This window comes from Anastrepha ludens, chromosome 5 (assembly GCF_028408465.1).
Source record: "Anastrepha ludens isolate Willacy chromosome 5, idAnaLude1.1, whole genome shotgun sequence".
NCBI classification, from domain to species: Eukaryota; Metazoa; Arthropoda; class Insecta; order Diptera; family Tephritidae; genus Anastrepha; species Anastrepha ludens.
Genome location: NC_071501.1, coordinates 110,105,686 through 110,130,374, shown reverse-complemented (window position 1 = coordinate 110,130,374; position 24,689 = coordinate 110,105,686). Strand labels below are relative to the sequence as shown.

General features: G+C 37.3%; 1 protein-coding gene across 4 annotated transcripts in view; it reads left to right on the top strand.

The window, feature by feature from the left end:
- The window catches only part of LOC128863098 (protein phosphatase 1 regulatory subunit 14B), an 87,346-nt gene that overhangs the window by 11,037 nt on the left and 51,620 nt on the right, over positions 1-24,689 (top strand). Inside the window, exon 2 of one of the 4 annotated variants that reach the window (XM_054102033.1) lies at positions 2,311-2,430. The exons of 1 other annotated variant lie outside the window; for it this stretch is intronic. The gene's annotated coding sequence lies outside the window, so the exon portion shown is untranslated. Of the gene's footprint in view, positions 1-2,310; positions 2,431-2,484; positions 2,910-21,717; positions 21,736-24,689 lie in introns of those variants that run through there. 2 more of the 4 variants (XM_054102034.1, XM_054102038.1) reach the window with 2 other exon arrangements.

Genomic DNA, 24,689 nt, shown 5'->3' with positions numbered 1-24,689 from the left:
TGTTTTTTTTTTTATTTTAATGACATTTTGTGCGCAAGCAACGAAACGTAACGAATCGAAATAAATGTAAACAAACATATTCACGTTCACATGTTCCACACAAATTAGTCCATTTCTCGTACAAGTGCACATGAATGTGTGTGTGTATGTATGGATTTTCATATGGCTTTGTGAACGTTTTAATAGCTCCAGCTGGCAAGCGTTTGCTTGTGTATGGGCATTTTCCTGTCTTAAATTGACGACCATTTCTGACAGGCGTGCATGTGCACACCTGCGGGTGAGTTTTGATAAAAAGTTTTGTACAAATCGTCATGCCACAGATGTGTGTGTGTAAAATGCAAGCTAATTGGTATAAATATTTAAGCAGAGAATTTCGTGATAATTCGTGTGATAGCAAAAGAGGAAGTTAATGTAGGTTAGGTTAGGTAGTGATGGTTGCCCAAAGAGTGGGCCCACTTGGATGAAAGAAGTTTGGTTCATCCTTTGTGATACCATTGCAAGAGGGGAAAAAGAGGTGAAGGAAAAAGGGACGAAAGGGAAAAGGATGGGGAGGGTTGAGTGTTTGTGGGCTATGAGCGGTGACTGGTCTGCGGTTGTGTTAACCTCTTTATGCTGCTGATGAAGTTCATCAGATTTTTGCTATGAAAAACTGTTATATCAGCAGGCGCAGAAAAGAAGTGAGAACCAAGATGCTTGAATCTAAGTCCCGCGAGAGCTGGGCTGCTGAGGAGCAGGTGCTGAGATGATTCCACCTCATCCTCCATACAGCTGACGCAAAAAGGACTCGAAGTAATTCCGAGCCTCACGGCATGTATACGGCCTCGTAAGGATGCCCACGTAATTTGAGAGATGAGATTTTGTTATCCTCAGAATATCCCTCGAACGCTTCCTTACCGCCGACCATACACGTTCGTGTACTCTGAACTCTCTCTAGCTTTTTGACCGATGTCGTCCTCTCCAGAAAGTTCCACCAGACAACGACTTCATATAACACGATTGGCTTTATTATGGTATTATATAGCCAAAATACAACTCTAGGCGAGAGGCCCCATCTTTTGCCAATTGCGCCCTTGCATCCATACAAGGCGATTGTTGTCTTCTTTACTCTATCCTCAATGTTGGGCTTCGACGTTAGCGAACAATGGGGAATTTGAGAGCCATTAGGTGAACCTTGGTTCACTCGAGCATTGTGAGACGTCCATGGTCTGCCACCGAAATTTTTGCCTGCCCACGGTTTCAAAGCAACCTCCAGAATACTTTCCCGATAATATTTCGCAATTTACCTTGACACCAGGCTTGATGAAAACGTTTGGAGAGCGCCCATCTGTGCTTATAGCGGGCTATTACGTTTGAAATCCATTACTGATTTTCTTTTTTCGCACTTACTCTCGGCAAAATGTTTCCGCGCGTTTATAAACAATACTCTGGACTGTCATTTAGCCATCTAACAGACAGCTGATGCCCGTGCATGAACTGCGCGAGCTATTTGAAGTTGGTTACTATTCGAGTGCATACATTGCAAAAAATGCAATGCTTGTCAACCAAGAATGATAGAAACCAGATTGCGCCCATCAAGGGTGCATGACGTCACGTTTGCCGAGTTATGCAGTGTTGCCCACCATTTGCTCTTCGCAATAAATTTAGTGCTTTTTTATACCCAAAATGCAAAAAATTTTAAGTTTCGAGTTTGTTTCTTTTTTTTTTTAATTCAAAGCTACCGAAACTGTAAGTTAAAAAAAAAAACTATATTATTAAACAAAAGAAGGTTAAAAAAGGTCACTCCGAGAAGATTTTAGTGCTAATGAAAATTTGTTGATTCTTATAAAATTTGATCATTTCAAAGTGCAAATTTAATTTTTAGTTCCATTTAAGGTTATACAAGAACATTAAATCTTCTTCTTTCAACTGTTAGGATTGAAAACCTTTCTACACCTTTTTCGAAAGGTTTGAATTTTCTGTATGCGAATTAAAACCATAGAGGTGTAATCGTTTCTTCCGATCCTCAATCCTTAGTGGGACATAGGGCATCAAGAGGTGTATTCATAGTAAAAATAAGCAACCAAATACCAGAAAATACTGAAGAAAGCATAACGATATTTTTACAAAGAAAGTACCTTATATTGTTACCTAACATGAAATATAGCAAAAAAGTCGTTCTCTTAACAAAAAACTTATAAATTAAATTGTACATAACCATAAAACATTTATTTGAAAACCGCATATTTTAAAGACAATTTGTCATGCATTCAAAGTTCTTTAAGTAATTCAATAAAAATTTGGTATTTTATTTTCTTTAAATGGGCATTTTAGTGCGTTGTTATATCTAAAGCTAGGCAACACTGCAGTAGCGAGAGAGAGATTTGACTGCTGAAAGGGGAAGAACACCAACAACAACTGCAATCGCGGGCAATGCTACCAGCTGTTAAAAAAGTAAAGTAAAGCTAAAGAAAACTGAGTGAATTATTGAACTATTTAAAAAAAAATGGATATTTTACAAAATTATAAACATTACATTTTAATTAGAACAGACTAGAAAAATGTCATAAAGAAAGAACTAAAACTCCGAGACTAAATAACCAAAAAAAAAATGCTAAATCAAGTTACGGAAATGGTAATCTGGTCATACTGGTGCTAATACGACGTCACTCATTGTCAAATTTGCTGAGCGCAAAGTAACGGTACCACGATAGGCGCCATCTCATTATTCTATCCATCATACTTGACAACAACTGCTACCTTGGACTAAGTAGACAATTGAGTAGTAATATTCTCTCTCGATGAACAAAACTAACACTCTATAAGGCTCTCATTACGCTCGTCCTAACGTAAGCGGTTATCGCGCCAATCAAGAAGAAGAGAATTCGTATTACTAGCCATTACTGCGCCTATGGCGGCGACTAAGTGAGACGGTATGTAAAAAACGATTACGCTAGAAATTTCACAATGAATATTAATCGATTTTTCCATGAATTTCCTTTCGCCAAACACACCCAGCGTAAATGTATATATTAGTATGTAAACCCATACGGCCAGTAATTATATAATTTTATTTTTAATTTATATATTTCTTTAACTTTTTTTAATTATAATAATTTTTCCAACAATTATAAAAAAATACCTTTCCATTTTGGAGCTTTAACTCACGTTTACTCATTTAGTTTTTTTACATTTTTTTTTTTCAAATTTAGTTCTCTCACTATACCAAACCTTTCTAACCCATGTACTTGAAAATATCATACTATATTTTATTTCAAAATTTGTGTTTTTTTTTTGCTAGTCTACGCATTCGTTTTGATAAATTGATTCACATGACAAAACAAATATTTACAAGCCAGTCTGCCGGCCAATTAATTCATACACTTGTAATGGTAAACATAGCAAGCGTTAAAAGCACACACACGCGTGCACCACATAATTATGTACTAGTGGACCCTGTAGAGAAAATGTGCAGTGGTGGAAAAAATTTCCGTTTGCAATTGGCAGATTTTTTACTCAGTTTTCACGAATCTGACCGATTTGATTGAAATGAAAAGGGCTTATCGAGAGTAAACGCATTTATTCTCAGAATCTGTTCAAAAGTCGCCACTTTCGACTCTCCTTGAATTTTAAGAAACTACAAATAATTAAAATTTCAAACTTTATTGGATAAATTTTGTTAAATTTTACAGAAATGCTTATTTACTACTACTGACTTATTATATTAGAAAAATTTTTTTTAGTCTAAATGTTCAAAAATACGTATTCTAAGTACATATCTTCAACTTTATGATACAAACGATTTTTTCGACTACATTTCTATCGATTTATTGTTTATGTTATCGATTTTCCAATTCATTATCCAGAATGTTAATCCCTAAGTAGCCATTCAAGCTCCGTCAACCTGCTTTTTGTGTGTTTTGATGTTCGAAAAAATTCAAAAACTAAGAATTGTAATCTCTGGAATTCTACAGTGACTATTTCGGGGATATCAAAATTCCTCAAACACCAGAGATATTATTATATAAACTTGTATATATGTATATAGTTTTTTGCGTAGAATATTAAAAGAGGAGATTAAATAATAGCAAATTGTAAACATTTTATACCAATGAAGTTCATAAGAAAGTAGAAGAGAAATGAAACTTTTGCTTTTCATAGCCGAAGGCAGAAAACACTAAGGGGAAGTTGAGAGTGGATTATGAAGCTGGTGAGATGAAGTGTGTGAGTGCCGTATACGAGTGGATAGGTAAGAGAATGGCAGGTGAATGAATTCGAGAGTGAAGGAATGATTGAGTGAGACCATAGCTAATTTGGTGAGTGAATGAAACAGGCATTAGGATCAGTTAGAAGTTGTCTAAACTTTTATTAAATCTTTTAGTTGGGGAAAATGTGAAATTAAGTTTTAGAGTAATTAATGCTTTGCGGTCGTGTTAAATTTGGACGTGGGTATTGTACTGGCCGGAATTAATTTCCGTTGAAGGAGCAGTGCAAAATAACATGTAAGATTATAAAGGAAAAACAAGATTTATTACAATAATTCTATAAATAAATACAGTATTAAATTAGTATGGTTCCCTGCTGTGGTGACTGAGAGTAGACATACGACCGGAATGGTCAAAAAGCTTTGGTGGCTTACAAATACACCAACAACAAAAACGGAATATTTGATAAAAACGAAACAGTTTATGAGCGTCATATTTAAAAACTACTTTTCTGTTACCCATATTTACGGCGCTTCTGTTAGAAGTTGAAAGAATAGTCACTGAGTATACGGATGATCTAATAAAAATTTAGTTTGGATTTTTTGTGGGGCGAAATTCAAATAGGAGATTTTACAATATCCATCTGCAAACATTTTGTATTGATTTTAAAGAAAACTGCATTTTGCCCAAATGCGTGGCGGCATGCAAAAATTAAAAAAAAGAGAGCAAAATATATACAAATATTTGTATCATTCTTTGGCCACAGCACGAATTAAATGGATAGCATCAAGAAAGAAAAAGAAAATTGTTTCACCATCCTAATATACCTACTAATGGATAGCGCCAATTCCATTCGGTAGCGCCAAAGTTCGAAACCCCAAACAACAAATACCAATGGTTAGAAAATGTCTCTTCTAATAGCGGTCGCTCCTTGGCATGGCAAACCTTAAAAAAACCAACTGCCGTGCAGAGCCGGCATAAAACTGTAAGTCCAACAACCTCTGCTCTGCCTTAGCTGGGCTATATAGTTCTGTTTTTTACAGTTGCAAATTTCCGGAAGTATCGAAAGGCCGCCGTAGCCGAATGGGTTGGTGCGTGATTACCATTCGGAATTCACAGAGAGGTCGTTGGTTCGAATCTCGGTGAAAGCAAAATTAATAAAAACATTTTTCTAATAGCGGTCGCCCCTCGGCAGGCAATGGCAAAACCTCCGAGTGTATTTCTGCCATGAAAAAGCTCCTCATAAAAAATATCTGCCGTTCGGAATCGGCTTGAAACTGTAGGTCCCTCCATTTGTGGAACAACATCAAGACGCACACCACAAATAGGAGGAGGAGCTCGGCCAAACACCTAACAGAAGTGTACGCGCCAATTATTTATTTTTTATTTTTTATCGAAAAGGGATAGTAAATAAATTTCATATATCGAATTTATTACCATTTCCGAATTGGCGCAAAAAGGCTGCACGTAGGAAGTGTTAATATTTATAATTTGTAATGTAATGTTTATAATTTCATAAAATATCCATTTTTTAAAAAATACTTCAATAATTCACTCAGTTTTATTTAGCCTAACTTTTTTTAACATCTGGTCGCATTGCCCGCGACTGCGGTTATTATTGGTGTTCTTCTCCTTTCAGCAGTCAAATCTCTCCCTCACTAGTGCAGTGTTGCCTAGCTTTGAAACTAAAAACGCCCTAAAATGCCCACTTAAAGAAAATAAAATACCAAATTTTTATTGAATTATTTAAAGAATTTTGTATGCGTGACAAAATGTCTAAAAAATGTGCGATTTTTTTTTAAACAAATGTGTTATGGTTATGTAAAATTTAATTAATGAGTTATTTTGTTGAAAGAAACTCTGTTGTTAAGAGAACGACTTTTTTGCTATATTTGAGGTTATGTAACCAGATAAGGTACTCTTTTTGTAAAAATGCCGTTACAATTTCTTCAGTATTTTCTGGTATTTTGTAGCTTATTTTTACTATGAATACACCTCTTGATGCCCTATGTCCCACTAAGGTTTCAGGACCGGAAGAAACGATCACACCTCTGTAGTTTGAATTCGCATTCCGTAAATTCAAACGCTTTTTAAAATGTGTAAAAAGGGTTTCAATTTTAAGAAGTGTTGAGAGAAGAAGATTTAATATTCTAACATAACCTTAAAAGGAGCAAAAAAGTAAATTTTCACTTTTAAAATTTGAAATTTTATAAGAACCAACAAATTTTCATTAACACTAAAATCTTCTCAGAGTGACCTTCTTTAACCTTATTTTGTTAAATATCACAGGTTTTTTTTTTAATTTCGGTTAAGGTAACTTAAAAAAAAAAAGAAATAAACACCAAACTTAAAAATTTTCGCATTTTGGGTATAAAAAAGCACTAAATTTATTGCGAAAAGCAAATGGTTGGCAACACTGCACAACTCAGCTAATGCGACGTCACGCACTCTCTGATGGGCGCAATCTTGTTTCTATCATTATTGCATACAACTCACCAGTTGCTTAAATAGCAAAGAGAGAGTAAATTAGCTAACCTTTCACATTCACATTTCTTTCACATTAATTTTGTTATTTTCCCTGCAGGGTATATGTCCATATACGTAGTTATATGTAGGCGCATAAATTCGGATGCACATGCAAACTGCATTTTCTTCTTCCTTATTACTTATGGACCCTACGTGCATGCCATGCGCCCATATTTTATATATGCAATTCGTTTCTTGACTTCTCTCTATTATTGTACAACTAATGATTTTCCATTGTGTCGTCAATGCAAAGAACATACTCTTTGGCCTCCTCTCCTCCTCCTTACATAACCTTCTTCACTTTCGCCAGCACACCACCATAGGTATTTGATGTTGCTTCTCATTTGACTCTGCAACCTCATTTCTGCTATGCACTGCATGTTGATTTATCACTATTTTTATACTTGACACGCCATTGTCATCTTCGTCGGTTGGTGTCTTCGGCGTCGTTAGGTGTAATCGCTGCTTAGATACAAGATAATAACAAGTATCATATTTGTCTCGCTATGATATATTTCTAACAGTTGTATGCATGTATGTGTGTGTGTGTAAGTGTGCTTCTTTGCGGACATGGACATGGTTTAGTCATGATTACAATCACATCATCCAATCATATGTGAGAATGCACACACTTGCTGTTATTGGCTCATTAATTAATCGATATTATCGGTTGATTGGGGCAACCATATACGAGAATGTTTGATGTCACTGTTGGTTTTTTGTTGCTAGCGAAAATTCCTACATACAAGATTTATCAGTGTGATACTATGACCATAACGGTATGCGAATTGCAATGCTTATGCGAGGTTTAAATAAATAGATAAAAAAATATATTATTGAAATTAAATTAGAGAGAATTAGGCATGTGAAATAAATTAAATATTTGCGAAATAAAAATATGTGCATCAATACTAGCATGAAAGCTCGCTGCAGTGATTTTCATAATTATTTATATTTATATTTATAATCGCCTTCAGTATTTCACCCTACCGAAGAATCGATATAAAGCTGCAATTAGTGGTGCCATATCCATGACGCCATAGCCGCAACATTACATTATTTACCGATTATTCATGCCGTAGCCATAAACAGCTGATATTGAAGGGAAATTAATGACAAGATTGGCATTTTGTCATAAAAACACGGATACTTTTCCATTAATTCGTAAATTAAAATTTTCATTTCGTAAATTAAAATTTTCATTTCGTAAATTAAAATTTTTATCGCAAATAACAAAACAAATGTTAAGTATTTCATAATTGCTTACCGTTATGGGGAAAAATATAAATTCAATAGATACATACGGCTACGGTTATGATTACGTCTTTATGGTGCGACACCTGTAAAAGTTTACAGCAATGCCCATTTGTTTGATCAGAACAGTTGATTGCTGCGGTTACTGTTATGGCTAAGGTACGGCACCAATAATCGCAGCTTAATCCAAGCCAGATTAAAGGAGTTTGGCCTCTGGAGGCAATCTCACAAGGGGCATGGTAGCATTTTCAGGCAGTTAACACCGCATTTCTCTGAACTTCGAACAGATCTCTCTATCCGCAAACTGGAGTTTAAGGGTCGTTCCAGGGCAATATTTCCAAGTAGAATCCTGGAGGGAGAAAAATGTCTCGATGCTGGTACCTCTGTCTTCACTACCAGCTCCAAGATGGAATCGTGAGTGAGAGTAGAAAATTTCTCTAAATAATCCAATTTATCTATTTCCTTAAACCTGCCGAATACTGCAAGAGTTTTTCAGGCAGAAGTCTTTGCGATCCCACAGACATGCAGAATGCTTAGGGAACGCGGAGGCGAGGGAGATATTGACATTTTTGCCGAGTCAAGTCGCGATCAAGACCATAGAACAGAACCAAACTAGTCAACTCCTGTACGGAGGAGATCAACTCTTCGGTGTGCAGATAGTATTTCTCTGATCTGGGTTCCAGGATAGAGAAACATAGAGGGAAATGAAATTGCTCATGAACTTACTAGAGAGAAGTGGGCTGAATTGATCTCAGAGGTCTCCTATCCAGACATCGGTATCCGCTTCAATGTTGTTAAAAGGGAATTGCTCAACTAATTTCTCAGGAAAGCGCAGGACAGGTAGAGCTCCCTTGCTTCGTGTGCTATTTCGAAAACTCTTTGGCCCCAGTACAATAGATGCAGGGTGCAGAAATTCTGGGAACTCCACGCCATTCAATTTTCAAACTCGTAGCTGTGTTTACTGGTCACTGGACGATCGGCAGATACGTAGAAAAGCTAGGTCTACGATTTATTTCCCATTCAAGAAGCGAAGGATGCGTTTGGCAGCTACACGATTAAGGCCATTGAGAGCTCCTTTCTTCGACAGGGCAGAGGCAGTGCTCCAACCCATTTCATCAACTGCTTCGGTTGACTATAGATATCTGCCCGTCGGAGGTCTCAAAATGGTATCAAAACGGCGCCTTAGTGCTACTTGGGGAGTGCCAGACTGTTACCTTAACCATTTCACCTACCTACCTATAAGCCGGGGGGAAAATGTGGCTCCAAGGAAAATACATTAAAAAGGCTTTCAGCTAAATTTGGCGCCTCAGATACTTAAGATCAATGACAGCCAAATAAGTCCCTTTTCAGTATGTAAAAAATATTAGAAAACACATTTATTGATCGAAAACTCAGCTTCTCAATCCCAAAAGGCTACATTTCGACCTTGTTCGCCTATCTTGCACTACATTTCTTGATAGGATTAACAAAAAAAACACAACTCAAATGAGTCATCTGGCGGTTGTTCTGGAAACTTTCTGATCAAAGTTTCATTCGTAGCCTCTACCCCCTGGCAAAGTTACAGCGACGATGGTAAAAAGATTCACTAAATAACTTGTAAGCAGCCACAAATCACACTTGAATTCGAAAATTACAGCTGAAAAAAGTGCTGCAACTTTATCTTGTTCTTCTTCTTATTCTTCTTCTTTTTGATTGGCGCGATAGCCGCTTACGCGATTTTGGCCGGGTTTAGCAAAGCGTGCAAGTCGTGTCTTTCTCGTGCTAACCGGCCTTCCTCTTCCTCTGCGATCACCAGCATCGCATACTTCATCACTTGTGCTCCATTAAGTTCGATAGAAATTTCTCTTCCAGCATCGAGTATATTCAAGTTTCATGAAAGTATTTCCGTGACCTTCAAACACTAAACCATAAAACTTTCTTATCACTGCTGACTTTGGTGCCTACTACTAACACACTTAGCTCAACTAACGGTTGCTTCACATATTTAATTTGCCTCCTACCCATTTCGGCCTTTCTTTGCTCGAACAAGGCCAACATCATTAAATCATTGCCTAAGCTCCAACGAGCATACAAACATGGACAGCTGCTACCATTTACTCAATATTAATGATTGAACTCAAGGTCGCGCAGTTTGCCCATGAGCGTGAAGCACATAATTCTTGACCAAAAACAGCAAAGTGATGAACAAACAAAAACAAGTGGCTGAAACTTTTACTGATTTTTTTTTAGTAATTTTTTAGGAATTTTTGTGGAACATTGAGAAGGGGAAAAGTATGCGGCTTTCGCATGGGGAAGTAAAGGTTTCTCAAGTTTATGTAAATTTTTAATTATAAACATATATATTTATTTGCTTCTAAATACATACATACATACTCTTACATGTATTCGTAAATATGCAGGTGTGTTTTGTTTTGCTAACAAATATTTTTAAATAAATTTTATTTAGTGTAAACAAATTTCGGATATGCGCGCTTCTTATTGAAGTGAGTAAAATTTCCGCACCATAGCAAACTTCAAGGCGGCTCAATTCGTTTAGACGTACAAAAATTTTGTGATTCCCCAGAAGTTCATAAATGCCGCTTATAAAGAGGGATCGATTTAGAGGTATCGGAGTTTAAATTTAAATAAAGCAGCAAAAATTCAGTCTCAGCTTCTTCTTTCTCCCAATTTTCGAACAGTTCAATATAAAGGGTGTTCAGTTTAGAGTTATGGAATTGTAAATTTAAATAAAGCAAGAAAAATTCAGTCTCAGCTTCTTCGTTCACCAACTTTTAGAATAGTTCATTGTAAAGGGTGTTCAATTTAGAGGTATCGGATTGTAAATTCAAATAAAGCAACAAAAATTTAGGCTGCGCTTCTTCTTTCACCAACTTTTCAAATAATTCATTGCAAAGGGTGTTCAATTTAGAGTTATCGGATGGTAAATTGAAATAAAGCAACACAAATTCAGTCTCAGCTTCTTCTTTCACCAACTTTTCGAATAGTTCATTGTAAAGGGTGTTCAATTTAGAGGTATCGGATTGTAAATTGAAATAAAGCAACAAAAATTGTTCTTTGTGTGTAGAACCTTTCATGACATTTATTTTTTAAAGACAATCCCTTTGAAATTTTGGCCGCAACTGCGCCGTAATTCGACCACCCGTAAATACCAATTTTGAATGACTCGCTGGAGGACTCACTCGGTTTTTTTATATCCTTTTTTACTCCGCTCGGGAGCATAGGGCTTCGACAAAACTCTTTCGTCGTACACAGTTCTGGGCTGTTGTTTTTGCACCGTCCCATATTGGCATGTGCTAGATCGCGCAACACCGACCTTCGCCAAAGATGGCCGATCGCGACCTCTGCTTCCTTTAGTAATATTGGTTCCAATGCCCCAATCGAAACTGGTTTATCCACAAAGCATTTAGACTTTACATAAAAACACAAAATAGTTGGTGCGTCCATATCTGTTAGGTGTTTGGCTGCGCTCCTCCTCGTATTTGTGGCGTGCGTCTTAATGCTGTTCCACAAAATGGAGGGACCTACAGTTTCAAGCCGGCTCCGAACGGCAAATGGTTTTTAAGAGAAGTTTTTTCAAGGCAGAAATACACTCGGAAGCTCGCCATTGCCTGACGAGGGACGACCGCAATTAGAAAAAAACATTTGCTGTTTCATGCACGGAGATTCGAACCTACGTTCTCTCTGAATTCCAAATGGTAATCACACATCAATGCATTAGGCCTCCGCAGCGCTAAAGCTTTACATAACCGCACAAATAAAAGTCCAAAGGTGTGATATCACACGAACTTGGTGGCCAATCCACTGCTGCGAGACGAACGATAAATTGCTTACCGAAATGACAACACAGTAAATTCATTGTTTCACGGGCTGTATGGCAAGTAGCGTCGTCCGTCGTCTTGTTGGAACCAAATGTTTTGGAGATCACGGATTTCAATTTCCGGCATCTAAAAGTCGTTTATCATTGCGCGATAACGTACGCCATTCACTGTTACATTGGCGCCAGCCTCATCTTTGTAGAAATATGGACCGATGATTCCTTCAGTCCATAGGCCGCACCAAACGGTGGTTTTCAATGGATATAATAGCTGTTCTTGAGTGGCTTCGGGCTGCTCTTCAGCTCAAGTACTGCAATTTTGCTTATTGACGTAGCCATGAAGCCCGAAATGGGTCCCATCGCTGTTCGCCATAAGTTGGCCTTAGCCGGCGATGGACACCTTTCACCGAGCGTCGATTTTCGTAATAGAATTGTACGATTTCACATAAGCCTTTCCATGATGAAATGTCAATGAATACTGAAACAAATTATGTATTCAGTTTGACAGTAGTCACGTAGTAGTACCTCCAATCTGATCACCCTTTACACAGTAGTGATGTTGGTCACAGGAGAAGAAGTAAAAGAAGAGGAGAGAGGTAGCGAAAAACCAGTCAATTTCTCGCGCAAACCTGTGTCAGCGTGCAAAAACAACATAAACCAAATAAAACTTAAAACCAAAACAGAAGAAACTTAAGATTAATAACAGGCGTTCCATATTTATTAGCCAGCAGCTGCTGCAGAAACCGCAACGCCGAAAAATGGCTTCCACATCAATCGTTTGCTGTTTTATTCTCTTGACATGTTTTATTTATGTCTTTTAACTTTATTTCATGAATTTTGAATACTTTTTTCCCCCACCTATTTTCTTTATTTCTTGGTGGTGTTCATTTATTTCTGCCCAACAATTTAGCCGAAAACGTGTTTTGCATATCGAAAAATACGTTACTTGTCCAATTGACTTTGTGTGGCAAAAAATGTGATTGACTTAATGATTGATTTATGAATTTTTACGAAAACAATGGCAGTTCAAAATTTGAAATTGACTAACGTTTTTTTGATTTTTTTTTTTTTCATTTCCTTATCTGACTCACATTTTTTATCTGCAACTCGCATCTGGCCCAAAGTCGGTCGTCCATTGAATGCACACACGCACTCATATTTCAAATTGATGGTGGTTGAGTGATAAGAGACTCTAGTTTTTGGTGTGTAGATAGAAAATAAAAGTTTAACCAAACTTTCAGTTCCACTTTTATTGGCCAAATGGCAGTGCGAGCACTCGTACTTGTCCAGCTGGTTGTTGAACTCTGTGCCGTACATGCAAATGAGTTTCTGCTGCTGTAGGTGTATAATTACTCTTGCGGAAACCACCCTTCAAATCATGTTGCCTTCGTTTATTAATATTTGCACGCAATTTCCGCCAGATACCCCATGAAATGTGGCGGGAAGAAAAATAAGTTTAGGGGCAAACATTTTTACCGAAAATTTAAAAAATTGCGGCGAGTCATTCCATATTATCAGTTAAGTGGATTCTAGCCAAATACTCGGCTGCAGCATACCAGTATTGGCTCATTTACTTTACTCGCCTAATCTGACGCCGTGGTATATCTAACTGTTTCCGAAATTGTGCTGAATGTACTGACAGAATATTTCCAGCACAGTTTGGTACAATGGAAGATTCGCATGCAGCGTTGAAGAAATAAAAGGAATCACGGGTGCAACCAAAGAGTGCTTTTGCGGCTCGAAAAATTTTGGGAATTTTCGAAAAGTCGAAAAAAATTTTGCCAACTTTCTTAATCAAACTGATTATTTTCATACCTTTTTTTGTGTTATTCCCTAGTCGGGAATATTGACGGAATCCAATTCGAGTCAAACGTTTAGATCTGAAAGTCGTTGTCATATAGGTGATGCTGTATCCGAGGCATGTTTCCGTTTCTTGAGTGTATAAATTTTTCCGGTTGGGTCACTAGCCCGGCGCAACCTGCTTTACGATAACAGGAATGTGGTGGAATTTGAGGTGTCCACGCTGACCTTACAACTTTTTCATTTTTGCCTTCTCACATAAGTTCATTTCCTGACGAATATCAAAAAAAAAACCAGGGAACACCCAGTCGTAGAGGTTGTGAGCTGCTTAGACTAGCCAACAGCGGAATCTCCTCTGACCACACCCAAGTATATACATAGCAATCAGAGAGCTGACGGCAATATGCACCTTTGTGAATAGCCACGTCCCCCGTTTTCCGGCGTTTTTGCTCTTAATTTGTTTTCATGAAACACATTTTTTTGATCTTTTTATTAATTTTTTGTTAAGAATATTGAGATAAATTTATACAAAATGCCCCCGAAAAAAAATCTTGGTTGTGCGTATGAAGTGGATATTAGAAGATATCATCATCATCTTGGCATTATAGTCCGGGGTGGACCATTGCCTCCTCTACAATACGCCTCCATTCTTCTCGACAGTCCGCTTTCGCGCTGTGTTGTGAGATTTTCATCTTTCGTATATCGCCTTCTCTGTCTTGCAACTATCGTCTCCTTAGCCGGCCTCTCCTTCTTGCTCCTTCAGGGTTTGCTTCAAATACTTTTTTGGTTGTTCTTTCGCTGTTCATTCTTAAAACGTGCCCATACCACCGTAAGCTTTGGGACTTTATAAACCGCGTTGCATTTCCTCCCGCGATTAAAACACTTAGCTTGTAACCCTAATCGAATATTCTTCTAAGAATTTTTTTTTCAAATCGCATTAGTAAATTCACGTCATTAACTTTAAGGACCCATATTTCACAGCCGTAGGTGAGAACCGGTCTTATTATAGTTTTTTAGGTTCTTAAATTATTAGGTTCATAAATTGTTAGAAAAAATTTGTGAAATTTCCATTTAATAATAAATAAACGCTTTTGTTTTTCTTTTCTCATCTGCTTAACCTGTTGGTCACCTCGGTCTGGCTAGACCTTTTTCGACTGTGAACGTGAATTTAACATATTTCTATTATAGCTAACGACTTCAGCTTCCAGGTATATATGTATATATAAATAATTGGCGTTGCGCCCTTTTTTGGGTGTTTGGCCGAGCTCCTCCTATTTGGGGGATGCATCTTGAGGTTGTTCCACAAATGGAGGGAACTACAGTTTCAAGCCGACTCCGAACGGCAAATGGTTCTTTATGCGGAGCTTTTTTCATGGTAGAAATACATTGCCTGCCGAGGGGCGACCGCTATTAGAAAACACTTTTTCTTTATTTTGGTGTTTCACAGAGATTCGAACTTATGTTCTCCGGATTCCGAATGGTGGTCATGCACCAATCCTTTGGGCTACGGCTGCCGCTAGGTAGCTTTCCAAATTTTATTTTCTATCGATTTATGGATATAACCTGTTAAAAAGGATCCTCAAACAGGGCGAAAAAAAGGATTCACAAAGTTACATCTTAGGTTGGGCACCTCGGTGGCTCGATACATAGGAGTATTTGCATGCATTTATATGGGAATACGAGTATGTGGAAAATGTGCCGCATTTATAATTCATTTTTAAGTATCGCTGGTATATATTTTTAATTTCTTACCTTTTTCATATGTTTCGGCTTGCATCGAAGCTACCTACGGAAGCAAAAAGAATCGCTAAAAATATTTTGGTTTTTGAAAAAAAAAAGTTTTTTTTTGTTTTGCTCTTTATTTTGATTCATATCGAAGAAGGTTAAAGAAAAAAAGTTGATTACAATGAAATTTATGGTAAAATATGAAATGATATTTATTTATCGATTCGGTGGAAGGCAAGCAAAACATGCTTAAGAGATTTTTGAGTGCTGTTGACATGCTGGATTCTTGCATGCAATACAATAGAAACAAGTTTTTTGTCGAAGCTTTTCGCCTACTGGTAGACAAAAACGACGATTCTCTCTTCAAACTAGTAGTGAATTGAGAAATAACGTCTGGACTATTCATACGATTTTCGATGCTTTCAGAGACCAATGTGTTCAATAAACTCGTTAAAAAATTTCGTTTCGCAACCCTTTTTCTGATCCCATCAACTTCCTTGCAAATACAAAACGTGTCCAAAGGTGGCCAACGAAGGATTAAGCTGCATGCAGAAATACGCATCTAACAACCACTTTGCTTGCCTTTCTCTCTGCGACTTGTATCGGTTAGCGGCTAACTGAGATTTCTTCCATATTCTTAATATTTGTGCATTAGAACTTTAGTCAGTTGGCCGCACAGAAGCTCATAGGTCCCAAATTTTGTGAGAACATCAACTTTGCCTTCGTGCTCCGAGAACAACTACTAAATTACTTTATTACTACGCGAAAATAATGGATTCCTTTTCCTCCAAACTAGTATGTAGGTTCCCTTCTGGTTCAGAAGAGTTTTTCGGACATTTGCAAGTCTCTATATTATTTTACTATTAGAAAAATTTGGCTTAGTTTTACTTTACGCTGTCGCCTAAAAGACTGAGAAATAATCCGAAATAGAGAATGGAAAAGAGACAAATGCTAAACATTTTAAATAATTTATGAAATTAGTGATAATTTTAGATAGCTTCATGTACGATGAATGCGAAAGAACACAAATTGAGCAAGTGAGCCTGCCACTTTGAGTGGAGAACCGAACTGGTTTCTTAGTTTGAAATTTATTGCGCCAGCAGAAACAATTAATTAGACATTCAAAGTTTGCTTGCTACTCAAGCGTTTGCAGACATTTATTGTAGCATCTTGAATTATTTGTACGGTCTCACTATTCCAATTACATTCAACCGTAAATTGGTCAACAAATTTAAAACTGACTGCCAACTTTGGTGTTTTGCCATCTTTTCAACAATGATTTAACGCGTAGACTTGGCATTGAAAACAATTCATGGACATGAATTTCAATGCCTCCATTTTTTTTCTAATTTTAACAAATTTCAGTTAGAAAAAACAAAAATGATGAAATTTTAAATTTTACTTAATAAAACCAAATTAAGTTTGTTTTTTTTTCTCATTTTTTCTGTCGCTAAATGTTACCTAAGCTCCGCTTTGATTTATCTGCAAATTATAACACAATTCCTTTGGCGGCCAGCGCAGCCGAGTGGGTTTGCGCGTGACTGCCATAATCTGTCTTAAGGGTAAAAGATTAGTCACTGTAGCGACTTAAAGTGTAATAAATAAAATAGTGAATTAATGATATAATGAAATGAGGCACAGAAGCTTGTGCAAAGCAGACAATGGCATAATGTAGGTACTTACGCTCCCCTAAATGCAAAAAGACATTTATTTTCCGCCATATTCCAGTGCTACTAGTCTGCTGCTTCCTCTTCTTCTTCTTCTTCAAAAGTAAATTACCTTCTTCAATAACGTTGAGCCAATTTTGTTTTGCTATTCCCTCATAATGTAAGTTCATTCATACATTTCTATGTGTTTTTGTATTTGTTTTTGCACTTTTTGCCACCACCATTGCTTGACCACATATGTTTGTATGTATGTATGTATTTACGCCACATATGGCCGACAAGCTTCGCTTGACTGCCTAGCTGGTCAGTTCTGGGCAAGACCACCGCGAACAAGAACAATAACCTTAAGCGAAGCGAAAATGAAAAAATACATATTGAGGCTACCAAGTATTTCTGCTAATTGTGTGTGCGTGTGTGTGCGAGCGTGAGCGTCAACAAAGTGGGGTTAAAACGCCTTTAGGCGTACGTAGTTGGGAGGAAATGTAATGAAAACTAAAAAATAAACAAATAAACTAAAAAAAAAAAATAATAATAATAAAACGCGCAATAATATAAAATCGCTGACCTGCGGTTAGCTACTCACTCACACACTTTCGTTAAGTGGATTTGACAACGCAGTTGAATGCACTGAGCTGAGTAAGCGCCACTGAAGTGGGCGACTGTACACGGGCAGTGAAATGAATTGCGGTCAAAATGTCGTGAAAAAATAAACCAAAGCAAAATATTGCAAATATGTACAATTTTTGAATTTACCATCGAAGATTGTGGCAGGTGAAGCAACGTAAAGCGAATTGTCCTCATAGCGAAAGTAAAAAAAAATTAATCTTTTTATATTTTACCCTAATATTTAGGGGCATCTATGAAGCCAGCCATGCAAGTAAAACAATTTTTATTGCTTTTTTCCGGCTCACACTAGAAATATATCTTGCTAATACCAGAGCGCTCGAGGAGCATTTACGAATAGTTGACTCATCTGCACAGGTTCGGGATATGGCATAACGAGCCTTGTTGACTCTGCGACCTCTCCGCAAAAACATCATTACACCTGCTAATCGAATGCAGTGCCATATGGAGAAAAAGCAGTAAATATTTGTGTATAGTATGGTCGCGAGAGAGGCATATACGCTCAGTCCAGCGCTGTGCCATCTAAGGCTTATCGAAAGAACTGAGCCTAGCTGAGCTATTGCGAAGAGTAGAAGACACACTATATCCTAAGGTCGAAGCGCTAGCATCTACATATCTATTTATCTATTTATGTTCTTATATAGCGTTTATGTTCAGCGGAGAAGTTTCATTTTTCAATCACTCCTTACATTTTGTTTTTTAGCTTCAATATAAACCCTAAAACTCTCTAATGCAGGAGCTAATGGTTTAATGGGTCTAAAAGTCTTTGCTCTTGCTCGGACTTATTATTCCATATACTCGTACGCAGTGGTGCACCAGCGTCCGCCAGCTGCTAAGCGCAAAACGTTTGAGTGATCCCTTATCAAATGAACCAAGTATTTTAACATTGAGATATATTTTTCTGAAAATTTGTTTATTTGCAGGTTTGAGTATAATAAAACGTAAACTAAAAAATGTTCAAAACAAACAAAAAAAAATTTTGAGATTTATTCAATGTTGAAAAATTTGGTATAGAATTTTTTAAAAGGAAATATATTCGAATTCTATTAAAACTTTTTTAATTTTTTTTTTTAATTCTTTATGATAAATTATACTTAAAAAAAATTTTATTTTAGAAAAACATTCTATTACTTTGTTAAAAGTTTTTGGACAAAAACATAACTAAGCATAAAAACATAAAATCTAAGCCGTCTTGCAAAAACAAATTAGTTCCACAAAAAAAAAATTTTTTCCCACAAAAAACTTGTTCTATCAATTGTTGTTTCATGCCCGGATATTCGAGCCTATGTACTTCCGAATGGTAGTCACGCAACAACCATTCGGCTACGAGCCACAGGTTCAAATATCACACACCTGGGAATTCCATCATCAGCAGCTTTTAGCAGTTAACGCAATTGTAATTAGCCAGCGTTCGTTGTTCATTATTCTTTTATCCAATTCCTTTTCCCCTTATTAGGCTCTTCTTCCTTCCTCCCACCGTTTTTTCTTTGGACGTATCACAATAGATGAATTTGATTTTTGTCCAAGTGAGTTCTTGCATAGGCAGTCATTTATCCTATCCTACCAAGGCAACATAAAGAGCCTGTATTTTTTCTAATGCAACCGAATATCACATCTGATTTGGAGGCAATAAAGCTAAATGTTTGCTGAATGATAACTTCAAATCTAAAATAACATCCAGATCTTTCACTTCGGAACAGTGAAAGAATACAGCGAGACAATCCTCCAGCTCATCTCTCGTCGTCTGTCAAGAGGTTTCTAGTACGGCATACCAGTGTTAGACCATTCACTTTAATCACCCACTCCTGTGTCATGCGACTTCTATTTCTCTTGAGAAATCTGTATTAAAGGAAAGAAGATTTTAGTCCCGAAAAGCTTTGATAGGAAAAACGGAAAAATAGCAGAAAGATGAGCTGACAGATCAAGGCTACCAGCACTTTATCGCTCAATGGCAAATTCGCATGGGTCAAAGGCAGATTCGCATAGATCAAAGCCAGATTTGTACAGAAAAGAGCTCTATCTATATTGGGTGTGAGAATAAAATGCTACACCTTTCTCCTGTTATGCACTTTGCAACATACCTATTTATTTAATTAATTAAAAACCAGTGATTGCATTTGATTAAAGCTCCAATATGCCACAATTCACATTAATTAGAGATTGAATCCGAAGCTCGGCAGCCACCACCTTCTGCAGCTATGGCAAGCACTCCACCATAAAAGTAATGAATAAATTAATGAATTGCCAAAGGCAAATGGCTATTGAACTTGTGGGGCACATTTGCAATAATTTAGTGAAGTTGTTGTTTTTTTTTTGTTGGCTTTGTTAACCTATACACACACATATGCATGGAGTAGAGCAGCATCCCGCGGCGAAGTGGATAAAAGCCACGCATCAGCAGCGTCTGTCCTATCAAACAACACGCATACACTTACAGATACTATAAGTATTCATATGTGCACACATACAGTCTTGGCCAAAATATTAGGCACCCCATCTATTACTGGATTTCCCCTTTTAAAAAGTGAAGTAATGAACTTTTATTAATAAATCAGAAGAAATAAAAGGACTTAGTAATTAGAACATTAGTATTTAGTAGGTCCATCCTTTGATTTGATAACAGCAAAAGTCTCCTGAGGCCACAGCGTACAAGCTTTTCAAATTCGGCTGTACTTATGGCGCTCCACTCAGGGCTGTTTGTGATGCTATGCTGTGTTCCTTTAGCTTACATTTTCATATAGCCCACATGTCCCCCATATGGGGCTTAGATCAGGAGGCTGGGCTGGTCAATTTAACAAAGCATCGTAGTCGCTGACTTGCCGCTGAAAGAAATCTTTAAGATGCTATCTGAGCAGTATCCACTGTTTTTGGTACCAAAAGATGAACTTATACCCATAGTTTCATTTGGAAGGAAATTTGATATCAAAACCATAGTGTATTCAAAGAGGTTTCAGGAATATTTTCTTTACCGATGGGTCGAAGAATGAAAAAGGTTCAGGAACCGGATGGTACTTAAACAATATTAGTGAGAATCATTTCGCTATAGGAGGAACGGCAACTGTTTTCCAAATGGAAATTTTTGCCATTCTGAAAGTAGCAGAATGGATAATTGAGAAGAGATGGAGCGGGAAAGACTCTGGAGAACGCAAAGTAAATCTGAAAGATTATTCAAGAATATAAGAAGAAGCTTTTTATCTGTTGCATGACAGAATAAGCTTGTACTTATATGGGTTCCAGGGAACCCACCTTGCGGTTTTCAAGGGAATGAAATTGACGATGAATTGGCCAAACTGCGGATCAGCGGTTACCACACAGCCGTTACCCCACAGGAACCAGAGCAAATAATCGGAAACAGTTCTGCGGAATCATAAAGTAGATCAGCGATTATGTATACAATTTATTTACATAAATGCAATCTAAAATGCTGCAGAATTGAAAATTGTTTTGTGACAATCCCGAACAGAAAACTATCGAACTTTCTTCTAAAACTTGGAAGAAGGGACGTTCGGTTGATGGTCGGTATTATTACAGGGCACAATCCATGTGGTTAACATATGACCACCATTGGAATCATTAAGGACCTAATTTGCCTCTCTTGCTTAGAGGAGGTGGATAGCACTGAGCGTTCCCCTTCTCAGTGTCTTTCATTAACTAGAGCAAGGCTGTGAATTTTGGTCTTCGATGCCATGAGAATGAGTAAAATTTGTTCTCCTAAGTTGGAGGATATTTTCAGATTTTCAAAAGAATCTGGAAAATTCTCGCAGGTCGTGCTACCTCTATTTCTCTACTCTATCCTATCTTTTTCCTTCTGCTACTTCTCTGATTTCCTCCTTGATTATCTACCCTTTCACTTTTCAGAGTTTTAGGTACATTGGGCTTTTTTGGGTGTTTTAGGAGTTACCAAATCTCCCGGTGCTTCTTGGCTCGACATTTCAAATTACAAAAAAAGAATTTCAGCAGATATACAGCCTCAAATCACAATGCTGCCTCCCCCATGCTTAACAGTGGGTAGCATGCAATCTAAATGGTATTCGTCGCCAAACCGTCGCGTCTTGAATGTCACATCAAGTGTTCCAAATACCTGTAGGAAAATAAGAAAATCGTTTTATAAAGATTTGGGCTATTTCCTCGAAATTGGACTCGCGTAAGTTGTTATAATTGTTGATATTTTGTTTATTTTGATTTGATTTTTTTGTATTCGGAAATAAATTCCTTAATAGCTTGCTTATAGACCAACCCCTGCGGCTCACAGCGGACCCCTTTCGTGGTCTAAGTGGCATCGCTGTTCCTATGTGCGATGCGGCTGCTAAAACTAAAAATGGGATTTTGTCGCTTAAATAGCAAATCGCTCAGAAACACATTGGACTGCGCACCGCGAATGTTCCAAATTGGAAATTTAAAGCTGTGATTCCCCTTTCTCACTTAAAACTTGGATTCTCACGCTTTCACTCTCGTAACAAAGTACACTTTTTTAGGCATTTCGGTAAGAAGTAATTATTTATATCCGCTTGATAGTTTTGCACTAGAGATTATTCACACAATGCCTACCAAATTTAAGATGCCAAAGCATTTTAAGTGCACCTTTAAACATGCCACTTATAGACTTGACGCACCAAATGTGCCATGGCTTTTCCCACAATACAATTTATTGTTGTAATCAAAGGTTAAACACACTCGCGACGGATTTGCAAAAAGGCAGTGGTCACTTTGGTAGCCTCATTTGAAATTACTTGCATTTTAGTGGGCTGCCTAATACTTTTGCCCAAGGCTGTAAATTTGTACGAATATCACTTTTTGCCACCACTTGTGCGCAACAACAACAAAATGTAGCGAGATATGCCGCAGCATGAGGAAAACTTGCGCGAAATCGCGGTTAAAATTGTTAAATGCGTCACCACCCATTTGGTATGCGCCTCTATGCACGTGTGAGAGTGTGTGTATGCGGGTGAAAAATATCACGTCACAATTGCGTCACTGCCATCAATAGCAGACACCTACCGAGCGTTGCGTTTTTTTGTTTTTGTGAATATCTCATGTAATTTAATTTATACTTGCCTTCAATGTGTGTGTGTATGCGTGTGTGTACATATGGAGGCGTGCGTGATTTAATGCAAATATTTTCATAATTTGAGGTAAAACAAAGAGACAGTGCCGATAAGTTGAATTTAGTTTAAAGCTACACATTTTAAATTTGTGTGAAAAATGGGTGGAAAGTTGAACAGTTTTCGAAAAGTAAAACACAAAATCAAGTTGATAGTTTTTCTCTTGGCTCTAGTTAAGCTGTGAAGTAGAAACTCCTCAATTTAAATTTAAATTTTAAAAGTTTCTAAACTAATAAAATTCAAAATTTGCTCTTATTCTTGCTATTGTTGTTGTTGACGTGGTAGTAGCAACTTTTTTTTTTCTTTTTGACGAGTTGTAAAAGCAATCGGCAAGCAATGGCAAACCTCCGGGTGATTTCTGCCACATACAAAAAAAAACATTTGCCGTACGCAGTTGGCTTAAGACTGCAGGTCCCTTCATTTGTGGAACAACATCAGGACGCACACCACAAATAGGTGCAGGAACTCGGTTAAGGGGTTAAGGGGCTATTTTCAATATTTTGTTTTCTATGTAAAAAATTATTTATTTAACTCTTTTCTGTCTTATAGATACATATCTAAAGAATAATGTCTGAAATTAAAAAAAAAAAACAAATTTAAAACTCCTCTATTATGACGTCACTTTTCGGTGACCCCTCGAAAAAAAGGTGCATCCGCGTTGTCAGCATAACTCCCGACAGGATCATCGAAAATGAAAAAACAAAAATAAGTGTTTTAGTTAAGACCATAAACTCGTGCTTGAACGAAGGAAAAAAAAGTAAAAATTGGAATTTTGGCAGACATTTTTCCAAAAAAATTAAAATTTCGGTCAAATTTGCTTGACATTTTTTTTTTTTTTTTTATTGTAAATAGTTGTAATTGAAAAAAAAATCCTTCATTCAAGCACGAGTAAATTGTATCTCGAACACCTGTGTAAAATTTCATCAAGATCGGTTGAGTAGTTTTCGAGAACATTTGACAACCGACTTTGAAAACACAGTTCCGAGAAAAAGCGTTTAAAGTTTTGAGTAACAATAAAAATGGCTTGGAGCGCACTCCTTCCAAAGGCTGTATCTCCGAAACTATTATTCGGATCGACTTGAAAATTTAGGATAATATTTTTGAGATGTTGTAGAAATTAATAAGTTAAAAAAAAACAAATCGATTTTTTGACCCCACGAAACCCAATCTCTAACAGCAGTTCACGCGCCAATTATTTATTTGTTTTATTAATAAAATTAAGCGAAAGTTTTAGTCAGTGTGTGACTTTAACGTCACCAAAAAACACCTCAAGTCCGACGGGTCATCCTAAAGGGATACCCGATTTGATAATTACGTCTGTAGGTGGTCGTGAACAATGAGCTCAATTGTCAGTTGCATTTGTCTGCTGTTCGTCTTGCTGCATGTTATAAATACGGCAGTTGCTCTTGCTGCTGCCTTCGTCTAGCATTCATCTGCGTTCGCCTCCAATCAATGTTGCGATAATTCGTGTTGATAAAGCTTGCACCACGCTCCACTTTTCATCGAATAGATTATTGGGCACTAGAAACACACCAATTTTGTTTGCTAAGACGACGCGTACCTGTTACAATAAAAGACCACATGTGCGGCAGTGTCCTCTTCGTCCAAGCATTATGGGCAATAAAGACTACCAGCCAGGTCTAGGCGATGCAGATATTTTTGGAAGCGTTTGTGCTCGCTTAAAAGCTGCGTCAAGAAAAAATCAAAGTCCTCGTATTCTTGACAGATCTACTCGTTAATCCGTGGAATCATACACCGGCGACCGCCGGCTTTTTGGTGGCTGGTCCCATTTTGATTGCCATACAGCTAGCGAGGTCGAACGTTCTGCTTGTTTGAGTTCCTCTGTCGAGCTGTACAACCTCTTCTATTCACTTTCTCGGATGTTTATGGGCATTTTGCTAGCATGTCGCACAGATTGCATCGTCCGACACCGTCCTATAAGTACATGTTGAGGACCCTAAACGCAAATGTTCCACTGACCTGCAGTACTTCTTTA